We start from the raw sequence: 18,191 nt of genomic DNA on the forward strand, positions 1-18,191 counted from the left end.
ACCTGTGTACGTAGTGTGGTGCAGGGTCTTGTCCCATCCTGCTCTTGGTGCAGGTTGGAGGGTTGCACCGATTCTGAGTCTTGTTAGCTGGTATGGATGGGTTTGGGGGTGTTGATACCAGAGTGGTCCAGGAGGGGGATGCAGGTGTCTCGGGGGCATTCTTGTTTTTCTATGAGTTCAGGTTGATTCTGTTGGTTCTGTCATGAATCTCCCTCACGCAGGCAAGCGCTCCCGCATTCCCTTGAGCTCTCCCCATACCAAACGTGCACATGTCAATCAGTCCTCTACTTAAACCCTCATCTGTCCCCCGGTCATTGCTCACGATTGAGATTCTCTCCCGGAGCTTACCTACTAACTACGCCTTTGCCTTACTATGACTTCTCCCCTGGACCTCGACCCCGCTTTTCTGACAACCGCTTTAGCCACTCGATTTTGTACCTTCGCCTGTTTTACGCTTTCTCGGATCCTGACCCCAGCCTGTCTCTTCGTTTACGCCTCTGCCTACCGACGCAACTTCTACGCCTTCCCGGACTCCGACCCCTGCCAGTCCCTCGACTACGCCTTCGCCTGTCGATTCTGTGCCTACGCCTGTACTACGCCTTCCCGGACTCGGGCCCCTGCCTGTTTACTCCGACTACGCCTGCGTCTCGCGCCAACCCTACCAAGGGCACCGCATTGGATCCCTATCCTCAGCAGTCAGCCCCTGCGTGACAGGTTCTGAGTGTCTTGGTTACATCCGTTTGTGTGTATAGATGAAAAAGCTATTGAAGAGCACCCCCACACCCCCCACCCGTCTCAGTGGAAGTTGCCATGTTCAAAAAATCCTAAAAAGATAATTAAAGTTGCACACAACAAAGCATGACTGTGAAAGGTCAGGAGGCCTGCCTAGTGAGCACAACACTTGATTACAGTAAAAAAAAACATTAAAAAATAAAGAAATGTTCCACAACTCAAAGCGAGGTTGTATAAGGTTAGGGGAAATGTCTGGTGTAAAACACCTGGTTGCAGCACTGTGGCTGTTGTGCTTGAAGAGCTATTGACTCATGAATAGCACCCCCCAATCCCCATGTACCGCCTGTCTAATGGTGCCATATTGAAAAACTAAAATTCTTATTAAAAAAATAAATAAAGGGGCCACAACCACAGAAAGGTTGTATAAGGTTAAGGGACCTGTGTGGTGTGTAAAACACTTGGTTTCAGCAGTGTGGCTGTTGTATTTGAAATGCTATTGAGCCATGAAGTCGACCCACCTATGGCACTATATTACCTGTAGCGTTATCTTCAGAAAATCATAAAAAAATAAAGAAAGGGGCCACAGCCACAGCAAGGTTATATAAAGTTAGGGGGCCTGTCTGGTGTGTAAAACACTTGGTTTCAGCAGTGTGGCTGTTGTATTTGAAATGCTATTGAGCCATGAAGTCGACCCACCTATGGCACTATATTACCTGTAGTGTTATCTTCAGAAAATCATTACAAAATAAAGAAAGGGGCCACAGCCACAGCAAGGTTGTACGAGGTTCGGGGGCCTGTCTGGTGTGTAAAACACTTGGTTTCAGCAGTGTGGCTGTTGTATTTGAAATGCTATTGAGCCATGAAGACGACCCACCTATCCCAGTGTATTAGCTGTAGTGTAATCTTCAGAAAATCATAAAAAATTAAAGAAAGGGGCCACAGCCACAGCAAGGTTGTACGAGGTTCGGGGGCCTGTCTGGTGTGTAAAACACTTGGTTTCAGCAGTGTGGGTGCTGTATTTGAAATGCTATTGAGCCATGAAGACGACCCACCTATCCCAGTGTATTACTTGTAGTGTTATCTTCAGAAAATCGTAAAAAATATAAAGAAAGGTTCCACAACCCAAAACAAAGCTGGGAAAAGTCAGAGGACCTGCTTAGTGTGCAAAACACTTGCAGCATTGTGGGTGCTGTGGTTTAAATGCTATTGGTTTGTGAACAGAATACCCCTATCCCAGTGCATTGTGCCACATTAAATAAAAGCACGAGAAAAAGAGATTCAGAACACAAAGCTGTGTCAGTGTTCTGTGTAAAACGTCGGTTTGAACATCATGGGAGCTGTTTTTAATAAGCTGCTGAGAAAATAATATTTTAATCTTCCTGCTGTCAGTAGTATTGTGAATATAGTTGACCCTTACCTGAATGAAAACAGGATGTAAAGGAAGGGTTTCAGAAATCAAACAAAGCTTTATTCCCGTGCTTACAGTCTGGGTAATGGGAGACTGCGCTGTTCTGCTTCCTATGGTCATAGGCGGGTTTTTCGCATGAAGCCGTATTGAACAGTATTTCTCGCGTTGTGAACGTGTGCACACAGCGGTCCCCCGGGTTCCAGTTCGTGCGTAATTACGCATCGATGAAAAACCGGAGGTTTAAAAAAAGATAATTAGCTCACTGATAGTTTGATGTAAAGGGTGTGGAAATATCCACAAGTCGTGGTCTTTAAAATGCATTTGGTTTGACGGCGTTCTGTGCTTCCATTGCGGAGATATGGACAAAAGAAAATTCGTGCTTGGTCAAAAAAATGTCATAAAAACGAAAAAGTAAAGGCTGAGAAATCATCCACAATGTATTTTATACACAAAACAAGCATTCTCGCAACTCTAAGAGGTTTCGTGAAAGCGCTACAGGCGTGCCAAAATCGTTTTCGAACTTCAAGCTAACTTTACCCCGGTAACTGTAGTGGGTAGCGGTAGCGCGAAGAGTATTTCAGCTCTCAGATTACCCATTTTGATAAGTGAATAATGCCCTGTGCACTCGTCGTCGGGGCTGAGGTTGAAAGCGAACAATGTGTAACCGCGTGCGTACTCCTCACGGTCCACCAGAAGTGGTTTGTCTTTCAGACGCTTCCCGGATGTTACCACCAGATTAAAATATTCACGGACGCAATGTCCATTCTGGAAGTCTGGTTGAAGCAGTTTAGTGGGGATTTGTTCATTTCGCGTAGAGAGCCAGAAAGTTAATGTTGTAGTGTTTAAAATTGAAGGGGTTTTGTGTAAAACTGCCGCTGAATGCCGCGTTGTCCACAAACCCCAAAATTACCACTTTGGGTAACTGTCCGAGAAAGAGGTTTTCTTGGTTACACACATGGCTCCCTGCAGGCAGACTGAAGACTTTCATCTGTACGCGGTCTATGGGGTATTTAGCGTTGGCCGTCAGGAGTGCTTCGGCGTGTCCCAGTCTGACCCCGGGTGACACTCTGACTCTTTTCACAAACAAAGATGCAGAGAATACGCTCAGTTTGTGTTCTCTGACGTTGTTCATTAAGCAGAAAGCATCTCTGTTGCGCGTGAGTTTTATTTTCAGGTCTACGCCATTCAGTAGTAGTTTGTCCTGAAAAAACAGGTCTGCGTGAATGTGACCCAGGAGCTCCAGTTTTCGGCTTTGCGTCGTGTATGATGCTCTTTTTCGGAACCCTTGATTGGGACCATCCAAAATTGTGGACTCGTGTTCCCTGGCTGTGTCTTTGGAAAAGAGCCCTGTTGAATACTGCATCTTCAGCGTCTCTTCACTGTAGTTCAGGACAGACTCTATAAAGGCTCTGTAAGAATAGCAGTTGTTACTCTGGCTGATCAATCGGTCTCCTACAGTGATGTCAACCTGGCTGAAGATGGCTGCGATGGGGTAATTCACCAGACTCACACGGGCTGCCGCATCAATGTCCCGACCGTCTGCTTCCATTATTTTACAGGTCAAATAGAGCAGGGTGTTGTTTAAATCTAAATAATCTTCTCCGTTGCCTGCGACGTAGAACTCCAGAGGTGCGTTTTCTGTTAGGGCCGTGAGGGGTGGAACTTCTATGTAAAAGCTTTTCTCGATGCTTGTTTGGGTAGGCGCTAATTGAAGTATGTCCAGCTCCGACTTGGCGCATTCTGCAGACCTGCCGTGAACAAAAGCCATATTTAAAATGTCTCGTTTCGTGTCTCGTTGATTGCAGTGTGTCACGCCCTTCTTGGTCGACCTGAAGCTTTTATGAGTTGACTGTCTGCGCTTAGCCGTTCTTTTATCAGGTTTCGGAGGCCCCCGACGGTGAGATGACGACGTCTGTCTTTTTCTCTTGACACACCTGCGGATGTATGCTAGACCCGAACCTTCCTGCTGATGTGCTGCCACCTTAGACATGACCGCGCTTTTAATGTTGCTAACCACGTCTTTGGCGATGTTTTTAGCCGCCGATGCCATGTGCGGCTTAGCTATTTCAAACCTGCGTTTCAGAAAAGGCACGGCTTTTCTAAATAGCGCTCTGAAAATACCCCTGATACCCGCGCCGTACTGAACCGGTAGCCCTGAAAATCCTAGTAATCCATAACCAGCCTGTTGTTTGTAGTAGTGCGTATACAAAGAAGGATCCCCGTAGCTCTTGATGAACGTCATCCTTTCAGATGTTTGTCGCTTTCACAGGTCTGAAATGCAGCTTGACGATGACCTTTCCAAATGCAAATGACACGTGTTCGTTTTGATCTGTCTTTATTTCAATAGTGATGTTGTTAAAATGGTCGATGCTCACCGGCACGTAATGGGGTTTGTCGTACAATACTGTGACGAATTCACCATCCACGCCTCTGAAGGGCACTCAACACAAAAGCGGTGCGTAGACGTCACCTATTAACTGGTGTTCTATGATATCGGTGTATATATACATGGTGTTAAATCCGCCAGTCATATCGACGGGGTGCGTTGATTTTACACCCCCGACACCCGATTTGAAACCCAACATCCTCGCCAGGCAGTTATGCACCTGTATAACAAACCGTTTATCACTAACAATCCTTACCGACCGACTAATGGGGTTGTATTTAAGGCTTACAGCCGTTAACTTGGATTTTTCCGCAGCCCGTTTCATTTCATGCAAGAGCTGCTCGATGTTGCTGTAGTACCCTCTCGGTAAGGTACATGTCCAGATAGTCTTGAGCTCATCGCTGACAAACAGAAAAACTTCATCTTCATCAAACGTGTTTAGTGTGTGCGGATAGTGCAGCTCGACCAGCCCCACTTCCCAGCTCCCGTCCAGGTCAATCGCTTTTGCCAGATGCTCTGTGTAGCACGCGTTGGTGTTCTTTGGAAACATCTTTGAGGATGAATTACTGGCCAGCGTAACATAGAAACCATTGGGGTTCATTTTTCACCACCTCTATATGTCTCGGACCTCGGAAGCCTTTACCCAACTATTGAATTTATCGCTCCAACCGCGCCACTTTACCAAAAGCTGTTTGTTTTTGCCACGAGCCCTGGCTGCTAAAATCTTTTGGATGCGGTAGACCTTCTCAACAGCGGGGTTTATCTTCTGTAGCTCTTCGGCATAGAAGGAGCCCTTAATGTTGTCGCCTGCGTAGTCCTGCAGTTTGTAATAGGGTCTCAGAGCCGAGCTCTGAAAATTTCATCTGTAAAGGAAGGTCTGTTCATATCCCTTCTCAAACACTCCCTTAATTTTGGACACCCGCACGCGATCACCCACATTAAATGAAAACTTTGACGGTTTTCTCTTAAAGTGTTCGTCATAGACCGTTCTCCACACCTCAAGGGAGATGTCAGACGTAACAGAAGCCGGGGTTCGATTAATAGTCGTGTGGTAACTATGGTTATAAGCGTAAATAAGATCTGATAGGACGTCGATATATCGAAAGGTGTTTTTGTGTCTCAGGTACCTCCACATTTTTGTTTTAATAGTTCTGTTAAACCTCTCGACCACGCTAGCCTTCACATCGCTGGCCGTAACGAAATGTTCAATATTCTCACGTTTGAGAAAATTTTGGAAGGTCCTGTTAAGAAATTATTTACCCTCGTCCGTTTGTAGCTTTTTAGGAGCACGCCCCTCTTGCAGTATATTTCGGAAGGCGCCTGTCAAGGCCCCTCCAGACTTGGTTTTCAGCGGCATGGCCCAAGCGTATTTAGACAGCATGTCTATACACGATAAGATGTAACAGAAACCGTCGTTGAACTCGTGGTGTTTTCTCATGTCCACCAAGTCGACCTGCCACTGCCAGTCCATTTCGGACACCAAACGTACGCGCTCCGGCTTGTGCAGCGTATAAGCAGCCCGAGCAAATGTAAAGTTTAGAGCAGTGCTCAATAAAATCTATCAGAAACCGAAAGCGCTTCTTATGCGGATCAGTATATTCCGATACCGCTGGTTCTGCAGAAGAAATAAGAAAAGCCAAACTCCTAACACTGTATTGCCATTAAGGCTACTTAGTTAAAAAAAATGTTATCGTCGTTATAAATTATCCACCTAGCTGTTTTATGTATCCGGCCACCTCTTTCCTTTCTACTTTGCAGTGAGCACAATTCTTTCAGTTTCTTCTCTTGTATTTTCCTTGCTATTTTACTGTCCCTTTCCCCCACGTGGAGATGGATCCACAACCAAAACCCTATTTTCTTGCAGCGGTAGTCTGTATGAGGAGCGGGAGGTACAGATGCAGCCATTCAAAATGCGCGGTAAAAACCCGCGGTACAGTAACCTACCCACAAGCCACCGCAGGGCACCGGAGGGCACCGCGGTAAGTGATTGGCTGGCCAAAATGACCGACAGGGGCACTCGTGGTGCACTGGTTGGTAGTGCAAAGATTTAATCATTTAATGTCTTTACTGTGCACATTTTAATCCGCTTAGTTTTGAATATTTATATGGATTTTACCGCTAAAGGGAAATTTTAGTAGCTGAGCATAAAAAGAAGAGGAGCATAACGCATCTGAAGGTCATAAACGATATTAATTTAGGAACAGAAACATTACTGTATGTATGTAAACTGTACATACATACACACATAAAATACACACCAGTCTTCCATTTCTCCCTAAACATTTTAAGCATGAAAGTTTTATGAAACAGTACCCAAATATGCGATTGCTGTATAGAATGAATTTTAATTTAAAAAAATTATTTAACACGAACATTAAGCTGTTTACATCTTCCGCCTGAGAACAGTCACCCGTTGCTACCCAATGCAGAAACACAGCCACTAACTAGCAAAGAGAGGACATTAGCTACCCAATATGATAAAGAAATAAATGATTATTTTGTTTATTTCTTTTGCACATTTATTTGAACATTTCCATCGATTGTACAAGCACTTGGAAACTGTCCAATCCCTAGTTCATCAGGCATTTTACCGGTCTGGCGCCGGTCTTTGTCTTCCAGGATATAATGCCAGCGAACTCTTGTTTTTATGTCCACTATAACAGACAATCTCCTTTGCTTTTAACCGAGCGTTTAATAATTTCCTAAAATGAAAATGATTTACTTTATTTCCCTCACGGGATCAATAAAAGTATCTATCATCTGTCTAAACTATGGGACAGAATTCTGGGGTCTCCCCATACCAGAGATTATGGTAGGGCTTCAGAATGGTGATTGGCTGACACCATCTGACACCCCTCTGATTGGAGAAAAAAGACGTGCTGGTTTGCTATACATACTGTACCAAGAAGAGGATTTCTTTCTATTCAAAACGTGTATTTTAAAAGTTTAAGAAGTAAAAACCTTACAGCGTACACAGATTTCTAAACTGATCAGGATCGTTATCTTTGTCTTATAAATAATAATGTTCACCGCTCTGTCCAGCAAATTAATAATAAACTTTATTTTATATAGCGTTTTAAACGAATAAGTAATTAGATTGCTCATAAACCTAATCACTTGCTTTTTCTTTTTATTTAGGCTCAGATTTCAACTATAGATCGTATTATTAATAACCATAATAACAACCAACCAACAAAAACAACCATATAAACATAATACCAACCAAAAACATAGATAACAACCACAATACAAAATCAAATATATCAAACCATTTTACTCTCGCAAAGTCCTCCAATTATCATAATCCCGCCCCTTATGCAAAACCAAACCTTCCTCCCATCCCAGTTTATCCTGTTTATCATAAACAAAATCCACCTCAATTTTCAACATAAAGCATTACACAAAATCAATACCTCAACACTCCATACTCAACAACGATAATTCACAAACAGCCAGAACATGTAACTACACATTCCCAAACAGACCTAATTTGTCTGTACAAAGTCATGTATTTTAAAAATCTTAAGATTTTTATATTTATGTCTTTATTTAGTGGTTTCATTAGTGACAAAGGCTAAACTTTCTTGGAAAAATGTCTTTTATGTAAACCATGTTTGCTATTAATTCATTCAGGGCTAAAATATGTTCATTGTCTTCTAATGAAAGAAGGGTTCCTTTCGCCGTAGTCGGGTTGAAATTAGAAGCTTGCCACGCCCGGACTGTTACACCAACGCATTAGCATGTTAAAGCGATTTCATTGAGGAGCCTAGCCTTTAACTAGTAAGTACTGTACTTACTGGGTTTTTGAGGGGGGGGGGAGGTGTCTTTCGCTGGAAATCTCGCCTCCTACTTTGAAAATACCCGTGAAACCAGTTCAATTCGTCACAGCCAGCACTCCTGCAGAGAGGGGGGTTGTACTTGCAGTGTATACAGTACACGCGTTATGCTCTTCGTTAATGTCTAAGCCGGAACATATCATTATATCTCATTTTGTATTTCTTAAAAAAAAATTCGTTTTCCCAGCCTAACAGTATTGTTTTTAACCTGTAAAGCGCTTTGAGGAGCCACCTTTAAAGGCGCCATATACAATAAAGTTCATTATTATTACTATTGTAAATTTGCTGGACAGAGAGGTGAACATTATTACACAGAAGACAAAGATAGCGATTTACGTTGCATTGTGTATCGTGCTGCTTTAATACAGTTTTAAATAATTAAAAGTCTAAACAGTATCAGCTTTATTTATGGGTTTTAAATAAAGGTGATTTAAACGCGATTTAAATCAATATAAATGTTTATATTGTAACGCATAGGTGACTATTCATTGTTATTAAAATGACTTAAATTCGATCATGTTGTGATATTTAGAAATATACATTTGTTTGGTGCAAGTGAAGTTTTATTTAATCTCTGAGCCATACTGATTCTTCTGGAAGCCAGTTTCCGCCAGGGAGTAAAAAAAAAAAAACACACTATGGTATTCTCTCCAATGCAGTGCAGTTAAAAACATACCTCTGATGCTGCTCCTAAATGAATATGGTTTATGACCATCAGAAGCTTTATGCTCCTTTTCTTTTTTCCAGTGGATTGAACAGGGAGAGGCATTTCATGATGTACTTTTCACTGATGAAACAACAGTGGCTCTGGAACAGTTTTCAACCATGTCGTTTTATAAAAAGGGGAGATATGTACACGTTACTGAAGCTAAAAGTTTAGCCTTTGTCACTAATGTAACCACTAAATAAAGACATATAGAAATCCCTACGTTACAGACTGTATATGGCTGGTATTGGTAGTTTAAAGAAAAAATACACACCAGTATTCCACTTTCTCCCTAAACATTTTAAGCATCAGAGTCTTACATGTGGTTATTTTCGGAAACGTTTGTACGTGCTCCTTCTGACCATGTTACTGTTTACTGTTACTGACCATATTAAGTTTAAGTGCCTGTGGGCACTTTTCCTGTCCGTGGGGGGTGGACCGTCTTTCATTAGAAGGTTAGTCTGTTCTACTCTGAGAATGTAGAGGGGGTGGAAAGTGCCCGCGGTCATTTAATTAGTATTAAAATTCGCACTGATTCCCTTGCGAAGATACGGACATAGGAATATTCGTGCGTGGTCAAAAAATGGCATAAAAACGACAAAGTGAAGGCTGTGAAAACATTCACAATGTACTTTATACACAAAGCAAATATACCCCCCCCCCCTCTCAATTCAATTCAAGCTGCTTTATTAGCATGACAGATGGGTACAATCAGTGTTGGGTATTTACTTTGCTTTGAGATGCCACTTTTAAAGGTGATATATAAAATCAAGGCTTTAACTTGCTTTAACTCCGCAAGTCTGAGTTCTTGTGTCTGTCCTATCCGAACCCGAAAGTATTACAATATGTATCTTTATAGCAGGTGGTGTACAGCTTTTTAGTATAGATTACACTTTTCTAAAATGTATTTAAAAAATAAAAACGATTACAATCTAATCTTTCCACGTTTGATCCCAAAATAAATCTAAACGGGGAGAAAGCTATGCTGAAAGTTTATTAAGATACTTAGAAGACAAAGATATCAATTTATGTTGCATTTGTCTGATTGTGAATCAAAAAACACATATATTTAAACCCGCATTTGCGATTTAAATCAAAACGTTATTTAAATCAATATAAATGTTTATATTGTAACGCCTAGGTGACTATTCATTGTTATTAAAATGACTTAAATTCGATCATGTTGTGATATTTCGAAATATAAATTTGTTTGGTGCGAGTGAGGTTTTATTTAATCTCTGACTCAGTGATGGCCTGGCATGGTGAGGTGCGCTGGCAGCTATGTGGTGTTACGCAGTGGTGGCCTGACACGGTGAGGTGCCCTGGCAGCTGTATGATGCAGTGGTGGCCTGGCACGGTGAGGTGCGCTTGCAGCTATGTGACGCAATGGTGGCCTGGCATGGTGAGGTGCGCTGGCAGCTGTGTGATGCAGTGGTGGTCGGGTATGTAGAGGTGCACTGGCAGCTGTGTGTTGTGATGCAGTGGTGGCCTGGCACGGTGAGGTGCGCTGGCATATAATGAATATATTCATGTGCATCCAACACACAGTTCAACGCTAGCAACTACACAAAATCTAAAATATGAGCTCTACTTGCCACTTACAATACCAACAGTACCAGCTAACTTTAGTAGTGACATTTTCATGGATCTTTTTAACAATAAAATTTACAACATCAGACTTCAGACACAATTAAACAGGCCTTTTCAGCATGGTGAAACATGGTGAACATTTCCACCACTGCGTCACACCACACAGCTGCCAGCGCACCTCACCGTGCCAGGCCACCACTGCATCACCCAGCTGCCAGCGCACCTCACCGTGCCAGGCCACCACTGCATCACACAGCTGCCAGCGCACCTCACCATGCCAGGCCACCACTGCGTCACACCACACAGCTGCCAGCGCACTTCACCGTGCCAGGCCACCACTGCGTCACACCACACAGCTGCCAGCGCACTTCACCGTGCCAGGCCACCACTGCGTCACACCACACAGCTGCCAGCGCACCTCACGGTGCCAGGCCACCACTGCATCACACAGCTGCCAGCGCACTTCACCGTGCCAGGCCACAACTGCGCCACACCACACAGCTGTCAGCGCAGCTCACCGTGCCAGGCCACCACTGCATCACACAGCTGCCAGCGCACCTCACCATGCCAGGCCACCACTGTGTCACAACACACAGCTGCCAGTGCACCTCTACGTACCCGACCACCACTGCATCACACAGCTGCCAGCGCACCTCACCGTGCCAGGCCACCACTGCGTCACATAGCTGCAAGCGCACCTCACCGTGCCAGGCCACCACTGCATCATACAGCTGCCAGGGCACCTCACCGTGTCAGGCCACCACTGCGTCACACATATTTCAGCGCCATATATTTCATGGATATTATGGAATATAATGGATAGATATCTTAGTTATCTTTCTAGTTCACAGGTTTGCATGCATAATTTAATTTTGAAAGCCACTGAGACATCAGGTACTACTGTTGTATTTATGAAAAAGAAACAAAACAAAAAACATACTAACAACTGTGCCATCCTACTCCTTAGTTAATACATTTTATTATTCATAAACAGTTAACATTGTTAGCAAAATATTTTGAATTATATTTAACCCTATTTTTTCTTTAGTTTTGTATTTAACTTATTATATGATAGTCAGACTTAATGTATATTTGAACAATGAAAATATATTTTTACAAGATTTTACATTAAGCACTTAAAATTAATATGGTTAATAATAGTAAACTGTAACATGCTGTAACAAGATCGGTTAAACTGCGAAGAAAATGCTTTCAGAGAAAATGTTTCAGGTGTGAAGAACATAGATCTCCAATGCAATTTCAACCAAACCTGTGCCCACACACCCTGCCCCCACTACCATTAGAATATACACAAAGCACTGAAATCTTTCGAGCTAATGATCAGGTGACCCGAGAGAGAGCTAGAGAAACACCAAGGGGTGCGGAACCAGGGAACTATTTACATGGAAAACGGGCGATCTCCCCAGACTGTCCGCCCGTTTCACTGTTACCTGGATACCTCTTTATTTAGAACTCACTAACACTGATTTTTAGTTTATAAGGATTCAAGTAGGGTTTTATATGAAAGGCAGCGACCTTAATCAAGCCCAAATCATAATTGAACCCATTCAGAGCCTACATTACATTTTAGCGTTTCATTCTGAGCAGAAGACCCTCACACCTGAAGAAGGGGGAGGTGTTTTTCGCTGGAAATCTCGCCTGCTTCTACTTTACAACCGGAGTGCTGGCTGTGACGAATTAAACCGGTATTACAGGTTTCAATCACAGACCATGTGACATGGGAGTCAGGAAACTAACACACAGCGCCACCGGATTTGATAACGCTATAAAAACGCTATAAAATAATGTGACTTGGCACAGAACAAGTTTACAGCACAGTACAATAATAAATGCTGACCATGACTTTAGAAGCATAAATTGCCTTACACTCAATTTAAACACAAGCTGTCTTTAGCCCTCTAAGCTGGTTCATACAGAAATGTAGAGATCCAGGCTCAGAACACACAGCTTCATTAGCGAATACATATGCAGGACAACTAGAGAAGACGTTTTACAGAGGATGGATTTTTAGAAACATCCCATCAGTGACATCACTGAAGTCAACTCCTAGGTACTGTAACTGTCGTGTGGATAGTTTCACAAGAATCAGACAAAGGTTTAAGCATCGCTTGTTCTAGATAAAACTGCAAAAAAAAAACAACAACCCATAATGTACTTCTTTGCGGCTCTGTTTGCCCAAATCATATATTCACAACGTGAAATCTAGAAAATAATATTACGTAACCAAAATCCGCAATATGGAAACAGAACCTGTGTAATTGTTGATAGATGATGTACTCGTAACATTTTTTCAAGATGAACTACAACATTTAAAAAATGACTTGTATGTACTTGATATCTCTAATCAATCCACGGGTCCCAGCACAAAACGAAACTAAAACGCATACCGTTTCGCGCTTCTTATTAGTTGCTCAAAAGTAATTTGACCGTATGAAATGCATAATATAAACCTAGAAACATATACGTGAGCAGTACTTAAGCACTGTAGTATCGGTGTTAAGACATACCTCTCAAATACTGTAAATCAAGTTAAAAATATCTCAAGACCGATTCTGGTCATAATGAAACCGTGTTTCGTGTATGTTTTCTTTAAAGTACCGAGACCAGCCATATACTGTATGTTTATGTTCCAAAATTAATATCGTTTATGGCCTTCACACGCGTTGCAGTATGCTCCTATTCTTTTTATGCTCAGCTACTAAGATTTCCCTTCAGTGGTAAAATTAGATATGAATATTCAATACTTAAACGGGCACAGTTAAGACATTAAATATACATATACATACTGTATACAGTACAGTTTGCATACGGTAATATGTTTATGTTCCTAAATCAATCTCTTTTATGAGCATGTGAAAGGCATGGTGAATCACTGTACTTTGCATGATTGGAAACAAATGCGTGATTGCGAAATGCTGTGGTGTTACTTTTACAAAGACGGTCAATGAAAAAAAGAATGTTGACCAGGGCAATACTTTGAGTTTACACTTACAGCTTGTCCAAGGTCATTCATTATTAATACTATTAGTAATATCTTCGTTAAAGACTTTGATGGCCACAGCTCAAACATGAGAGGTTGAGCTTTATTAGCTCCACCTTGCGGAAATTCCGGATACTATTATTTTGCTTGTCGTATTATAGGAGAATTTACGGTAACTCGCGGTATTTACCGGTAGCTTGCGGTAGACTGCGTACAGCGTACCGCAAAATAATGCGGTATCACCCGCGCATTTTGAACGGCTGCCTCTGTATACAGCTCCAGTGGCGCAATTGGTCTGTGCGTGGTGCTTATACAGCAGTGCACAGCGAAGTCATGCTGAGGTTGTGGTTTTGAACCTCACCTGGAGCAGTATGGTCTGTGTCTTTAGCTACTGAAAGCAACTGACGAGTTTAGGTGCTGGAGATGAGGTTTAAATTAATTTGGAAGAAACAAATAAAGGTTTATTCTGTATCACACCCAAAGAAGGCTCCTCTGATGTAATGTGTTTCCTTCTCGTTTCATTATGGAATAAGTAGTTGCAAGAAAATCAGCCGCCTGAATAGGGACCCTGAGATGAGAAGTTCAATATTCTACTGACTGGACTATTCCCGTCTACTCAGTTTCTTTCTGAAACAGCGTTTTTCAAGAAATACTTACAATTTGTGAAATTTGAAATACAATCTTGCTTAAAAATGCAGATTATTTTTTTCCCAAAAACTGTAAATGGAGAAAACCAACCTGTTGGAGTCTCTATGGTACAATTGCTTAGTGTGGTCAGGTCGGGACTAAAATTAAAGTAAGGTGCTGGTTCAAGCACAACCAGGCATGCCTTTCTCACTGATCCAACATGAACATGAGCTAGAGAAAAAGTGGCATGTAATGTTTAATACCTTATTGATAATTGGAGGGAATACATATGCTTTGCATATATCGAATTACAGCACGTAACAACTGAGTACCTGAGTCGATATCACCGGGCAATTATTTTCTTAGAAAGATATCACAGAGATATCTTCTTAGACGAGAGGAGCACGATGCAGTACCAAAAATTTGAAAAAGCTCTCACAGTTAGATTCTGTGTTTTTGTTGTTTCCCAGATATCTTTTTAATGTTCTTTTTCTTTATGTTTTCAAGTTTTTTGTTTGTTTTTATAGTTGTTCAACTACTACAGGGATTAACCTAGGTTCCCAGAATACTTCTCCTTTTGTGGTTGTTGTGTTTTCAGGATACAAATATTTTTTTTTCTATTGATAGGACCCCACGCATTACTGTGGGACTAGTTAACTTTAGTTCTTGCATTCTACCTGAAATTACCTCAATAACTACAACTCTTTTTTTCTATATTTAACTACAGTTGCTTTCCAGACACCACAACTATTCATGATGAATCTTATGAATACATGTCTTTATGAATAATAGTATTATTTATTAATAATTAACTTTAATGGATATCTTTGTTAGTAGCTGTATTACAGGTAATGCATGTACAGCCTTTAATATGCGATAGTGAATTTGCAGGTATCTTGGGGAGGGAAGAGAACTGAAATTAAAGAAATACATATTTAAAGGGGGTGCAAGTTACCCCTGTCACATCTGGGTGTTAACTGAATAGATTTGTGGTATTATTTATTGTGTTTTAACTCTATACTCGTGTTTCTCAGGAAACAGCAGAAATATTGGGGATTTGTGGCTACAGAAAATAGTGTAAACTTTATAGGCAAATGTAAGGTTACGTTAAAGAAAAAAAAAACTTAGTCACCTTTTTCAACGTGATTATTTAAGACAGTTGTTCGGAACAGTATGTCTTCTCATATCTGTGGCTGTGGTCCAACAATAACGGTGGTGAAACAGACGGAATGAACTGGAGACTCATCCAGTCGATAGTAAGGTTGTGTAGGACCGCACACACTAGGTGACAGTGTTGAGTAGCGTGGTTTAAAAGCTTCACGAGCCAGGCAGGAATCGAACCTAAAAACTTCTGAACCGGAATCAGACACGGTATCTATTGCGCCACTGTCCCTACTATCCTCTTACTCAACTGCACTACAGTGAGCTCAGAGCCGCTACTAGTAATACATCGCCCCGGTCCACATGTTCTCAATTAGATTCACGTGTTTTGTACGTGTCTATAATTACTACGTCTTTCATTTTGTCTGGTTTAAAAAATGTCTCTTTTGTCTCTTCAGACAAAGGGTTTATGTGTCTCCCTGAAATTCACACACGAGGGAAGTCACAAGAGGAAGGAAAGATATCGCGTTTAAAAGGAATCCAGAGTGGAGACGCCGGCAATTGAAATCGACGCTTCATAGAGTACGTGCACGCTACCACTGACCTAAACTCCCGATAGCGAGTCTTTTCCGCAGGTCTTTAATTGTGTTAGGAAGAGTGAACCGTCAACTGCACATTTTAAAGGTCAAAGCAAGACAATCAGACGTGAGGATAGATCAGAACAGGAGCCTCTGCTTCTCTGTTTGCTGAGCGTTCGGTGAACGTAAAAGTGAAAGACAAATTCGATATTTTCACATTTTAATTTAGGAACAAGAAAACACCATCCTTCGAGCCGGATTCAAAACAGCGACATAACAATCGCTCGCTGCTCTTTGAAACAGTTTTACGCTGTAGCAACTGAGCTATGGAAAGGTCAACTCAAAACGCCCACGTTTTGTCATACGCGTAGCCCAATGTAGTGTAGTGTTTCTGTCTATTTAAATCCCAGTTCGACATCAAAATACTCACTCCCATAGTCTCTTTTAGTAGAAGAAATAGACCTGGATTCTACTGTATATTCTACCAGAGATCTTACAAAACGTTTGAAGGGATATCAGTGCAGGCAGAAATTGACTCTTTTGCTAGTGGGATCAGGATCATAGAAAACCTTTCTTTTGGATTGAGAAGAGGATCACGGTGACACTCAAAACATCCCTGTCTTTGTTTCTTTCGAGGACTAATGGATTATTGAGGTGCAAACATCGGTTCAAATCAAAACTCCGCTACTGGAGTTGCTTCTTGGAGAGTTTCTTCAAATCTTTCAACTGAACGTCGATATCTTGGGATATTAATGATAATATCATACAGATTGTGGTTTTCTTTTGATCGAAAATTTTATTAAAATATGAGCCTCTTTTACCTTTGTCTTGGATGTTTCCCAAGGTATAATACTTTCCCTTGCATCCTCAGATAAACATTCTAAATACCACAAAGTTACAATATATGGAATAGCATTTACTTTTACATATATTTTAAAATTTACTCTTATTTAAAGCTACATTTAATGCTAGGTAAAGATAATGTTGCTAATACTGATATAGTAGAAATGTAAGATTAATTGATAGCTTTATCTGGGGTAAAAAAAAAGTCCTAAAACGCCTCCTGTAACAGGTAAGGACTCATATCTAGATTCAACTCCAAACGTTGCTATTGCATTGCGCATTATGTAAACACAACCTGTTTCAGCTTCTGGTGAGTGCAGTTTTTCCAAATTGAAATTAACAGGAACATTTTTCAAGATGCACCATGTCCCAAAACCGTTCATCAGGACTACTATTAATATCAGGTGAAAGCAGTACAAAACATAAGTGTAATCTAAATATTAAGACCAAGTAATAGGTTTATTACATGCTGAAAAAAAGAAGAAAGAGAACACAACGTTTCGGCCGTGGAGCCTTCTTCAGGTGTCTTAAATATTAAGAGACTATTGTCTGTCAGCTACTGTTGTAAGCCATGTTCAGCCAACGCTAGAAATATTACTGCTCTACTACAGTAGCAAAAGTGCACAAACCCGACTTAGAAACGGATCACAAGTCAAAAGCTCGAGACAACGAGGATGGGATTCAAACCCACACGTGCAGAGCACAATGGATTAGCAGTCCATCGGCTTAACCACTCGGCCACCTCGTCGAGGGAGTCAGCCCCTTCGGACATGAGTTGGCGCGCTCAAGATCATCTTTCTTCTTGATGGTCATTTTCCTCTTCCACCTGCCATTTCACTATTTTGCTTGAATGATGTCAATCCACCAGGCGTGTCCTGTGCTTCAGTGGCGAGTATAGAGGACACCCTGTTGTACACGGAAAGCACATTGATCTCCTTGGATATGAAAAGTGCCAGATAAAAGCCATTTCTCATCCTGTCTCTTAGTATCAAGGCTGGTAGTGCATGAAAAGGAGGCAACTTGCTCGGCGAGCAGGCTCAGCGCACACCGAACGCAGATGTCTCAGAGCGGTATGTCCACGTGGCTGTAAGCATAGTGCTCTGCTGGCGCCGTGGTTTAGCTGGTTAAAGCACCTGTTTAATAAAGAGGAAATTCTGTGTTCAAATTCTAGCGTAACCTTTCTTCCTGTCTTGTTTTACAGAACAGATCATTTGGGACACTCACAGAGGGCTTGATTTGGTTTAATGCATGTATTCATTTCCTTTGTGGAACTTTTTTAAATCATATATCTTACGAAAGATGAAATGTGAGCGAATTTTGTGTTCACCAAAAGTATGTAAATGCCAAAAAGCGGCGGGTAAGCGTTTCTGTGGTGCATTTGGT

At 41.7% G+C, this 18,191-nt stretch overlaps 1 non-coding gene across 1 annotated transcript; it reads right to left on the bottom strand.

The window, feature by feature from the left end:
• Positions 1–17,474: 17,474 nt before the first annotated feature.
• Positions 17,475–17,556, bottom strand: trnas-gcu (transfer RNA serine (anticodon GCU)). The gene has a single exon. It is a non-coding gene; the product is annotated as a tRNA-Ser (tRNA).
• Between the last annotated feature and the right edge of the window lie 635 nt (positions 17,557–18,191).

This window comes from Atractosteus spatula, chromosome 10 (assembly GCF_055471065.1).
Source record: "Atractosteus spatula isolate fAtrSpa1 chromosome 10, fAtrSpa1.hap1, whole genome shotgun sequence".
Classification (NCBI taxonomy): domain Eukaryota; kingdom Metazoa; phylum Chordata; class Actinopteri; order Semionotiformes; family Lepisosteidae; genus Atractosteus; species Atractosteus spatula.